Source organism: Coregonus lavaretus (assembly GCF_964263955.1).
Source record: "Coregonus lavaretus genome assembly, contig: HAP1_SCAFFOLD_479, whole genome shotgun sequence".
In the NCBI taxonomy this organism is placed as follows: domain Eukaryota; kingdom Metazoa; phylum Chordata; class Actinopteri; order Salmoniformes; family Salmonidae; genus Coregonus; species Coregonus lavaretus.
The window spans coordinates 214392-226460 of record NW_028159938.1 but is presented as its reverse complement, the minus strand read 5'-3'; the positions used below and the strand labels follow the sequence as shown (position 1 = coordinate 226460).

Below are 12069 nucleotides of genomic sequence, written 5' to 3'. Positions count from 1 at the left end.
AAAGTAGTACAAGTAGTGGCTATTTTGTTGTAGTGGGATAGTAGCCTTCAGTGGAATAATAACAGTAGAAGTAATGTAGCTAGTTAAAATGCAGTCCGTGATCTTAAGCACAACAAATTCGTAAAATGTTGTACGAATTGGATTAGTACCATATCATACGAATTGCAAAAAAAAGTAGTACACAATTGGATGACATAGTACACAAAAACCGGGGACCCGTTTTAACTCATGAGCACCACTTTCCAAAACTACTGGCTGAAATTATACAAAAAGTGTGGAGCGTCACTTTAATCTTGAAGCAATTCACACAGATTATTATTTGTTTTTGTTGCAACTAATCTGAAGAACTGTGAGGTGACGTAAAGCACAGAGATGCGTAAAAACAGTGGTGCTGACACGCAGAGGCTGGAGGTGAAGTGAATCGCGTTTTAGTTTATTTGGTCTTTTCTTTAAAGCCTAAGGTTGTCGTTATTTTGGTTTTATAAGTTATTTTAGTCACTGAATGCTTTCTCTCTGATTTGTCTTGGTTGGGCCTTCATTGCTTCGTGCACCTCTCACGCGTTGCTGTTTTGAGTCGACAGCGTTGACAGTCGCTCTCACGGTGAGCCAAGTACCGTTTGGTTAGCTATTTATTGCTAGCTACCATTATTAGCATCGGGTAAGCCATTCGGAGGGTGGTTGACAAGAGGTAGCTAACGTTAGCGAGCAAGCTGCATATCGTCAATGGGCCCATGATCCTGTCATCGAATGTGTTGTAGCTAACGTTAGCTAGTTGAAGGAGAAGCTATGAGCTAACACCTGGTTGACAGCTACAGAAGAAAAGGCTAACTTGCTTTTTGCTGCGTATTGTTGTCAGTGTAAGCTGTCCATTTAAACATTCGGGAACTCAGCACTGCACCAGCAGCTGCTACCCACGCTCACGTTTGCCTGTCTGTGAACAAGAAGTAGCCAACGTTAGATGCCTTCGACTCGAAACAACCCCTCATCATAGAAGAAGCTTTCATCCAGAGAAGACTCACTCTTAACGGTAAGCGAGAGGTTCCAAATATTCTACCAACCACTGATAGAATAGCTAATCTACCTACACAACATTGAACCAAAGCCTTGATTCTCAATGAATTGTGAATAACAGCAGCACAATACAACAAAACATCTACTCATTGTTTTGATGTTGCCTTCTGGGTAAAGAACAATGCAACAGGATACTTACTGTCTTATGGTCTCAGTGTTGAGGAGTAGTGAACTACATGTAATTCAACTAGTAATGTAACTATACTGAACAAAAAATATAAATGCAACAATTTCAAAGATTTGACTGAGTTCATATAAGGAAATCAGTCAATTGAAATAGTCATTAGGCACTAATCTGTGGATTTCACGACTGGCCAGGGGTGCAGCCATGGATGGGCCAGAGAGGGCATAGGCCCGCCCACTTGGCAGCCAGGCCCACCCACTGGGGAGCCAGGCCCAGCCAATCAGAATTAGTTTTCCCCACAAAAGGGCTTTATTACAGACAGAAACACTCCTCAAGTTGAGACATCTGTGGTGTTGAGTGACACAACTGCACATTTTAGAGTGGACTTTTATTGTCCCCAGCACAAGGTGCACATGTGTAATGATCATGCTGTTTAATCAGCTTCTTGATATGCCACAACTGTTAGGTGGATGGATTATCTTGGCAAAGGAGAAATGCTCACAAACAGGGTTGTAAACAAATTTGTGCACAAAATTTGAGATAAATAACATTTTTGTGCGTATGGAACATTTCGGGGATCTTTTATTTCAGCTCATGAAACATGGGACCAGCACTTTTACATGTTGCGTTTTAATATTTTTGTTCAGTGTACATTTTGTAGTAACTTGGACTGGTGGTAGTTGAACTGAATTCAAATCTAGGTAGTGTTTTCAGTAGTTCATTTTTTATTTTTTTTTGCCATATAGCGGTGTAGATAACTACTGGAACTACACACTACTTTGTTTTTGTGTGCAATAATTGACATTTTTACAAGTTTCAACTGACAGCGACTCGACGCTGTCCACCCACACCAGCACTCTACCCGCTAGGCTACCTGCTGAGTATGCATGGGTAGATGCTGCCTAGCTCCCTAACTCTAAATTGGTGTCAGGTTGTCGTGGATTGACTGTGGTTTTAGAGAATAATCTCTTTCGCTCTCTCTCTCTCATCCACCTCAGCTATTGGACTGGTGTCAGTAGCCTAACTAGTCTTGGGTATATCAACATTAAACACGTATGGAAATATGCTGTTTCTCCTATCAATTTGGACTTACTTTTTAGCCTGTTTTTATTTTGAATTGGAAAATGAAAAAGTCTATCATAAGTTTGTTCCGTGTATTACTATGTTCTATAACTGAAGGGTTTACAGACTAGATGACACAGATCATTGATAGACCTATAGATGGAAGTAGTATATACAGTGACAATGTTTTATTGATTTGGCTCTCTACTCCAGTGACACATTTTTGTTGTTGATTTGTTTCTGTCCAGACTGTCAGCTTTAATTTGAGGGTATTTTCATCCATATCGGGTGAACCGTTTAGAAATTACAGGACTTTTTGTATATAGTCCCCCCCCCCCCCCGTAGCTGCAGTAGTAGTAGTAGCAGTAGTAGTAGCAGCAGTAGTAGTAGCAGCAGTAGTAGTAGTAGCAGCAGTAGTAGTAGCAGCAGTAGTAGTAGCAGCAGTCATAGCAGCAGTAGTAGTAGTCATAGCAGTAGTAGTAGTCATAGCAGCAGCAGCAGTAGCAACAGCAGAGAGAGTTGCTTTTTCTAGAGAGATTTGAGGAGCTATTTATAGATCTCTGCCTAAGCACAGAGCTGAGGTACTACCGCTGCTGCTTCTCTCTCTCTTCCTCTCTCCCCTCTCTTTCTCATGCATTCTCACTCTCTCTCCCTCCTCTGCCCCCGCTCTATCTCTCTCCCTCTCGCTATCCCCCATGCTGTCTTTCCCTCCACTGCTTGCTAGATGTGAATAATTGATCAGAACTGGAGGCAGGGAGGGAGGAGGTGACTGGTTGCATGGTCCTGGGTCCAGGCTTACATTGTGTGGTGTTTATTTGGATACCCATAAAAAAAAAAATGATATACACAAAACATGACAAGTAACAAAACACTGATAGACAAGGACAGTCACATATGTAAAATGCAACGATATACAAACAATGCACAGTGTGTGTGTGTAGTGTGTTGGTTGCATGGCTGTGGGTCCATTACTGTCACTGCTGTGAAGGAAGGGGAATAAGGCAGCAAGACAGGAAACCGTATGGAGGGAGAGAAACTGGATAAGTCATCACTCCATCACTATTAGATGAGCTATCTCAGAGCCACTATAGGTCCAAACAAACAGCGCTTAAAGCATCGTTTGTTTTGAGCGTTTTCTAAATGGCAGAATTTGATTTTTGGCTATGGCTGCTGGTCGTTTTGTATTTTTTTGGGGGGGGGGATTGGAAGTTTGTCAATTTAGAACCACTGTGTGTAACCCATAGTGTAAACCCTGCTGATGTCAATATGCTAACACATCTGCTGCCATGGTGTCCCCGGCCTCGACCTAACCAGCCTATATGGACAGTACAACACACTATAGTCCTCCAATTACCTCATCAATTCAAACAATTGAACTTTTTTGATTCCCAGAAATGCCATCTTCAATTACCAAATCAAGGCATTACCAAAAGCCCCAGTTGGTGGTTAAAAGCCAACTAGGCCCATCTCACACCCTTATCTTCAGGTTACGCTATGCCCTGCACTGTATATAACTATTTTCTGCACTAAACTATTTTTACTCTGTGTTTTCATAATGGTTGTATGGCACCCTAATGACAAGGGTTCCCAGGCTAGCCCCTCATTAAAGCCGTGCATCCATCGGCCCATGTTACTGTTAACCAATAACCAGTCAGCATAGGTGACGTCTTTGGATCATACAGCATGCATTAGGCTAGTAACAGACGCCTTGAAAGGAGGACGAGGAGGCTCTGAAGGCATTAGCCTGCAAGCATTAGGTATCTAGCTAGGTACTTATCCTGTACACATGACCGGTCAACCTGAGATGAACCTGTTCTGCTGCGTTGGGGTCAATTATATTTAGGATACATTTTTTTTGGATTAAAAAACATTTTTAACCCCGCTGTTCTGACCTTGGCCAATGGGACTCTGTGATACTGGCTATCCTGACCTGTGATCCAGGCTTTCTTCCACTGATGCTGCTGGGGGTGGGGTGGAATTTGGCCTTTACTACTATAGGCCATATAAACGCATTGAATAACCCATTCACAAATAGCAAAAAAAGGTGTTGAAGTGTCTGTCCTATATCAGGAAATATTAAAGTATTTCTGGACACATATTTAACGCCTTTTTGTTGGTACAAAACTACCTCCATACTTCCATTCATTTGTATGGGTTACCTTTAGATGAGTCCCGTGACACTTGTGGGGGTCGTACAGTGGGGGAAAAAAAGTATTTAGTCAGCCACCAATTGTGCAAGTTCTCCCACTTAAAAAGATGAGAGAGGCCTGTAATTTTCATCATAGGTACACGTCAACTATGACAGACAAAATGAGAAGAAAAAAATCCAGAAGATCACATTGTAGGATTTTTAATGAATTTATTTGCAAATTATGGTGGAAAATAAGTATTTGGTCAATAACACACGTTTCTCAATACTTTGTTATATACCCTTTGTTGGCAATGACACAGGTCAAACGTTTTCTGTAAGTCTTCACAAGGTTTTCACACACTGTTGCTGGTATTTTGGCCCATTCCTCCATGCAGATCTCCTCTAGAGCAGTGATGTTTTGGGGCTGTCGCTGGGCAACACAGACTTTCAACTCCCTCCAAAGATTTTCTATGGGGTTGAGATCTGGAGACTGGCTAGGCCACTCCAGGACCTTGAAATGCTTCTTACGAAGCCACTCCTTTGTTGCCCGGGCAGTGTGTTGGGGATCATTGTCATGCTGAAAGACCCAGCCACGTTTCATCTTCAATGCCCTTGCTGATGGAAGGAGGTTTTCACTCAAAATCTCACGATACATGGCCCCATTCATTCTTTCCTTTACACGGATCAGTCGTCCTGGTCCCTTTGCAGAAAAACAGCCCCAAAGCATGATGTTTCCACCCCCATGCTTCACAGTAGGTATGGTGTTCTTTGGATGCAACTCAGCATTCTTTGTCCTCCAAACACGACGAGTTGAGTTTTTACCAAAAAGTTCTATTTTGGTTTCATCTGACCAAATGACATTCTCCCAATCCTCTTCTGGATCATCCAAATGCACTCTAGCAAACTTCAGACGGGCCTGGACATGTACTGGCTTAAGCAGGGGGACACGTCTGGCACTGCAGGATTTGAGTCCCTGGCGGCGTAGTGTGTTACTGATGGTAGGTTTTGTTACTTTGGTCCCAGCTCTCTGCAGGTCATTCACTAGGTCCCCCGTGTGGTTCTGGGATTTTTGCTCACCGTTCTTGTGATCATTTTGACCCCACGGGGTGAGATCTTGCGTGGAGCCCCAGATCGAGGGAGATTATCAGTGGTCTTGTATGTCTTCCATTTCCTAATAATTGCTCCCACAGTTGATTTCTTCAAACCAAGCTGCTTACTTATTGCAGATTCAGTCTTCCCAGCCTGGTGCAGGTCTACAATTTTGTTTCTGGTGTCCTTTGACAGCTCTTTGGTCTTGGCCATAGTGGAGTTTGGAGTGTGACTGTTTGAGGTTGTGGACAGGTGTCTTTTATACTGATAACAAGTTCAAACAGGTGCCATTAATACAGGTAACGAGTGGAGGACAGAGGAGCCTCTTAAAGAAGAAGTTACAGGTCTGTGAGAGTTATAAATCTTGCTTGTTTGTAGGTGACCAAATACTTATTTTCCACCATAATTTGCAAATAAATTCATTAAAAATCCTACAATGTGATTTTCTGGATTTTTTTTCTCAATTTGTCTGTCATAGTTGACGTGTACCTATGATGAGAATTACAGGCCTCTCTCATCTTTTTAAGTGGGAGAACTTGCACAATTGGTGGCTGACTAAATACTTTTTTCCCCCAATGTATATATTGGGGAAATAGGCCATTCGGATGCTACAAAGTTTTTTTGAGAAGACCGATTTTCGGGATGTCTCATGGCCTGATGAACACCGCTCGGCCACCTTCCACTGCAGATGTGGTGTGTCAATAGACTCTTAAGGAACATGCAGTGAGGGCTTGTTACAGTGAAGGCTTGTTGCAGTGCTGCGGTGAGGGCTTGTTGCAGTGAGGGCTTGCTGCAGAGAGGGCTTGTTGCAGTGAAGGCTTGTTGCAGTGCTGCGGTGTGAGCTTGTTGCAGAGCTGCGGTGTGGCCTTGCTGCGGTGAGGGCTTGTTGCAGTGAGGGCTTGTTGCAATGAGGGCTTGTTGCAGTGCTGCGGTGAGGGCTTGCTGCAGTGAAGGCTTGTTGCAGTGCTGCAGGGTGTGGGCTTGTTGCAGTGAGGGCTTGCTGTGCTTCAGTGAGGGCTTGTTGCTGTGCTACAGTGAGGGCTTGTTGCTGTGCTACAGTGAAGGCTTGTTGCTGTGCTACATTGAGGGTTTGCTGCAGTGAGGGCTTGTTGTAGGGAGAACTAAAGGAAGGGGATGCAAATCCATCCGTCTTTAGAGAATGATCTTTTCCCACTAATCAGGTGTCTTGCTTGTTGTTCTTGCATTCAGTTTGTTTTCATCCAAAGGCCACCGAATGAGACTAGTGTAACAGACAGAGAGAGAATCCAGCTTAGTTTATTGTAAATAAGAGAGGACTTCATTGTTAGAGATGATGGTCACATGACACATGACAGGCTATACAGCAAGGGGAGGCAATGTAAACCTTGAGTGGGTGAGTTGAGGAATGAACATTTAATTGTCTGCTATTTCTGAGAGCGAGAGAGAGAGATCTCTCTCTGTCTCTGTTGTGCTTCATTCAGAAAAAAAGGGGGCTGTCAAGTTGTCCTTCCTTCCTCTTGTTCTCAAAACCCTTGCAGCGAGGTAGAATAGAGTAGCTAGGAAGTGTAGAGCGAGCGAGGGCAGTGACAGACAGTGGTCCCAGCCCTAAAATAAGCTTTAGGCTAGCGGTAGCTAGCTAGATGACCGTGGGGGATGGAATCTCCTCTCTCTTACTCCAGCTAGTTTTCTGTGACTTGTTCACTGTGACTTCCACAGCAGCAGCTACAGTAGAATAGAGCGTTACCTTTTTGTCTCTCAGACAACAGATCCTTCCTACGTCCTGCAAAACCATCTCTGCATGGGAGCTGCACAACTCTAAACACAGTAAGCTGTGTGTGTGTGTGTGTGTGTGTGTGTGTGCTGCTGTGTTTTTTTTATTTTTAACACACATTTACCGTTATCTCGGGATGTGTCCTATTCGATGGACTGCCTTAGCTTATAATCACCTTGTATCTGGCTCTGTTTGTCTCATCTCTTTTGTAATGTTGCTAAGGTATGACTTAGCTCTCATGCTCTGTGTTCCATGACATCTTGATCTATCAGGAGCTACGCTTTTATAAAGTACGCTTTTATAAAGTACGCTTTTATAGTCTTTGTAATGACTCTTCTGTAGATGTGTTAAGCTCTGAAGCTCTGTTCACCTGCATTGGTTTTTAGATGTTGCTAGGCTGTGGTTTGAAAGCTGTGATTTCTATTTATTTATTGTAATGTAAAGAGACTGCATGAAAGCACTGACTATGTACTGTAGGCCAATGGATGGTTCTATTATATTACTGATGCATGTAGGCTATGCTGCATCTGTATGGCTTTATATGTATTGAGTTAGTGTCTCGGGTGTGTGTGTGTGTGTGGGTGGATTGACACTGACTCACTCACTCAGTCACTCTTTGGTAAAGCCAGTGCTGAGGTAATGAGGAATTCCCTGCTACTGCGTCGTCCTGTGGGTGGAAGAGAGGGGAGAGGGAGGAAAGGATGGAGTCGGGGGGTGGAGAGTTAACAGGAAGGGGGCATCACTTTGGAACCATAGAGCAGAGAGGAGGGGAGATGAGGGAGGAAGGGAGACTGGGTAAGGGGAGCGAGGGAGGGAGGGAGACTGGGATAGAGGAGCGAGGGAGGAAGGAAGGGAGACTGGGATAGAGGAGCGAGGGAGGAAGGGAGACTGGGATAGAGGAGCGAGGGAGGGAGACTGGGTTAGAGGAGCGAGGGAGGAAGGGAGACTGGGATAGAGGAGCGAGGGAGGGAGACTGGGTTAGAGGAGCGAGGGAGGAAGGGAGACTGGGATAGAGGAGCGAGGGAGGGAGGGAGACTGGGTTAGAGGAGCGAGGGAGGAAGGGAGACTGGGTTAGAGGAGCGAGGGAGGGAGGGAGACTGGGATAGAGGAGCGAGGGAGGAAGGAAGACTGGGATAGAGGAGCGAGGGAGGAAGGGAGACTGGGATAGAGGAGCGAGGGAGGGAGGGAGACTGGGATAGAGGAGCGAGGGAGGGAGGGAGACTGGGATAGAGGAGCGAGGGAGGAAGGAAGGGAGACTGGGATAGAGGAGCGAGGGAGGAAGGGAGACTGGGTTAGAGGAGCGAGGGAGGAAGGGAGACTGGGATAGAGGAGCGAGGGAGGAAGGGAGACTGGGTTAGAGGAGCGAGGGAGGAAGGGAGACTGGGATAGAGGAGCGAGGGAGGAAGGGAGACTGGGATAGAGGAGCGAGGGAGGGAGACTGGGTTAGAGGAGCGAGGGAGGAAGGGAGACTGGGATAGAGGAGCGAGGGAGGAAGGGAGACTGGGTTAGAGGAGCGAGGGAGGGAGACTGGGTTAGAGGAGCGAGGGAGGAAGGGAGACTGGGTTAGAGGAGCGAGGGAGGAAGGGAGACTGGGATAGAGGAGCGAGGGAGGAAGGGAGACTGGGATAGAGGAGCGAGGGAGGGAGACTGGGTTAGAGGAGCGAGGGAGGAAGGGAGACTGGGATAGAGGAGCGAGGGAGGAAGGGAGACTGGGATAGAGGAGCGAGGGAGGGAGACTGGGTTAGAGGAGCGAGGGAGGAAGGGAGACTGGGATAGAGGAGCGAGGGAGGAAGGGAGACTGGGATAGAGGAGCGAGGGAGGGAGACTGGGTTAGAGGAGCGAGGGAGGAAGGGAGACTGGGATAGAGGAGCGAGGGAGGAAGGGAGACTGGGATAGAGGAGCGAGGGAGGAAGGGAGACTGGGTTAGAGGAGCGAGGGAGGGAGGGAGACTGGGATAGAGGAGCGAGGGAGGAAGGGAGACTGGGATAGAGGAGCGAGGGAGGAAGGGAGACTGGGATAGAGGAGCGAGGGAGGAAGGGAGACTGGGTTAGAGGAGCGAGGGAGGAAGGGAGACTGGGATAGAGGAGCGAGGGAGGAAGGGAGACTGGGTTAGAGGAGCGAGGGAGGAAGGGAGGAAGGGAGACTGGGATAGAGGAGCGAGGGAGGGAGGAAGGGAGACTGGGATAGAGGAGCGAGGGAGGGAGACTGGGTTAGAGGAGCGAGGGAGGGAGGAAGGGAGACTGGGATAGAGGAGCGAGGGAGGGAGGAAGGGAGACTGGGTTAGAGGAGCGAGGGAGGAAGGAAGGGAGACTGGGATAGAGGAGCGAGGGAGGAAGGGAGACTGGGATAGAGGAGCGAGGGAGGAAGGGAGACTGGGTTAGAGGAGCGAGGGAGGGAGGAAGGGAGACTGGGATAGAGGAGCGAGGGAGGAAGGGAGACTGGGATAGAGGAGCGAGGGAGGGAGGGAGGAAGACTGGGATAGAGGAGCGAGGGAGGAAGGGAGACTGGGATAGAGGAGCGAGGGAGGGAGGGAGACTGGGATAGAGGAGCGAGGGAGGGAGGGAGACTGGGTTAGAGGAGCGAGGGAGGAAGGGAGACTGGGTTAGAGGAGCGAGGGAGGGAGGGAGGAAGACTGGGATAGAGGAGCGAGGGAGGAAGGGAGACTGGGATAGAGGAGCGAGGGAGGGAGGAAGGGAGACTGGGTTAGAGGAGCGAGGGAGGGAGGAAGGGAGACTGGGATAGAGGAGCGAGGGAGGGAGGAAGGGAGACTGGGTTAGAGGAGCGAGGGAGGGAGGAAGGGAGACTGGGATAGAGGAGCGAGGGAGGGAGGAAGGGAGACTGGGATAGAGGAGCGAGGAAGGGAGACTGGGATAGAGGAGCGAGGGAGGGAGGAAGGGAGACTGGGTTAGAGGAGCGAGGGAGGGAGGGAGGAAGACTGGGATAGAGGAGCGAGGGAGGAAGGGAGACTGGGTTAGAGGAGCGAGGGAGGGAGGAAGGGAGACTGGGATAGAGGAGCGAGGGAGGAAGGAAGGGAGACTGGGTTAGAGGAGCGAGGGAGGGAGGGAGGGAGACTGGGATAGAGGAGCGAGGGAGGAAGGGAGACTGGGATAGAGGAGCGAGGGAGGGAGGGAGGGAGACTGGGATAGAGGAGCGAGGGAGGGAGGGAGACTGGGTTAGAGGAGCGAGGGAGGGAGGGAGGGAGACTGGGATAGAGGAGCGAGGGAGGGAGGAAGGGAGACTGGGATAGAGGAGCGAGGGAGGGAGGAAGGGAGACTGGGTTAGAGGAGCGAGGGAGGGAGGGAGGGAGACTGGGATAGAGGAGCGAGGGAGGAAGGGAGACTGGGATAGAGGAGCGAGGGAGGGAGGGAGGGAGACTGGGATAGAGGAGCGAGGGAGGAAGGGAGACTGGGATAGAGGAGCGAGGGAGGGAGGGAGGGAGACTGGGATAGAGGAGCGAGGGAGGGAGGAAGGGAGACTGGGTTAGAGGAGCGAGGGAGGGAGGGAGGGAGACTGGGATAGAGGAGCGAGGGAGGAAGGGAGACTGGGATAGAGGAGCGAGGGAGGGAGGGAGGGAGACTGGGATAGAGGAGCGAGGGAGGGAGGGAGACTGGGTTAGAGGAGCGAGGGAGGGAGGGAGGGAGACTGGGATAGAGGAGCGAGGGAGGGAGGAAGGGAGACTGGGATAGAGGAGCGAGGGAGGGAGGGAGGAAGACTGGGATAGAGGAGCGAGGGAGGAAGGGAGACTGGGATAGAGGAGCGAGGGAGGGAGGGAGGGAGACTGGGATAGAGGAGCGAGGGAGGGAGGAAGGGAGACTGGGTTAGAGGAGCGAGGGAGGAAGGGAGACTGGGATAGAGGAGCGAGGGAGGGAGGGAGGGAGACTGGGTTAGAGGAGCGAGGGAGGGAGGGAGGGAGACTGGGATAGAGGAGCGAGGGAGGGAGGGAGGGAGACTGGGATAGAGGAGCGAGGGAGGGAGGGAGACTGGGTTAGAGGAGCGAGGGAGGAAGGGAGACTGGGATAGAGGAGCGAGGGAGGGAGGGAGACTGGGATAGAGGAGCGAGGGAGGGAGGGAGACTGGGATAGAGGAGCGAGGGAGGGAGGGAGGGAGACTGGGATAGAGGAGCGAGGGAGGAAGGGAGACTGGGATAGAGGAGCGAGGGAGGGAGGGAGACTGGGTTAGAGGAGCGAGGGAGGGAGGGAGGGAGACTGGGATAGAGGAGCGAGGGAGGAAGGGAGACTGGGATAGAGGAGCGAGGGAGGAAGGAAGGGAGACTGGGTTAGAGGAGCGAGGGAGGGAGGGAGGGAGACTGGGATAGAGGAGCGAGGGAGGAAGGAAGGGAGACTGGGTTAGAGGAGCGAGGGAGGAAGGGAGACTGGGATAGAGGAGCGAGGGAGGAAGGGAGACTGGGATAGAGGAGCGAGGGAGGGAGGAAGGGAGACTGGGATAGAGGAGCGAGGGAGGGAGGAAGGGAGACTGGGATAGAGGAGCGAGGGAGGGAGGGAGGCTGGGATAGAGGAGCGAGGGAGGAAGGGAGACTGGGATAGAGGAGCGAGGGAGGGAGACTGGGTTAGAGGAGCGAGGGAGGAAGGGAGACTGGGATAGAGGAGCGAGGGAGGAAGGGAGACTGGGATAGAGGAGCGAGGGAGGAAGGGAGACTGGGATAGAGGAGCGAGGGAGGAAGGGAGACTGGGATAGAGGAGCGAGGGAGGGAGACTGGGTTAGAGGAGCGAGGGAGGAAGGGAGACTGGGATAGAGGAGCGAGGGAGGAAGGGAGACTGGGATAGAGGAGCGAGGGAGGAAGGGAGACTGGGATAGAGGAGCGATGGAGGAAGGGAGACTGGG

The 12069-nt window shown here is 49.9% G+C and overlaps 1 protein-coding gene across 1 annotated transcript in view; it reads left to right on the top strand.

Moving 5' to 3' along the window:
• The first annotated feature begins 430 nt into the window (after positions 1-430).
• LOC311122312 (R3H domain-containing protein 2-like) overlaps positions 431-12069 on the top strand; it is a 65802-nt gene continuing 54163 nt past the window's right edge. Inside the window, exon 1 of the mRNA XM_084196692.1 lies at positions 431-1027. The gene's annotated coding sequence lies outside the window, so the exon portion shown is untranslated. The remainder of the gene's footprint in view (positions 1028-12069) is intronic.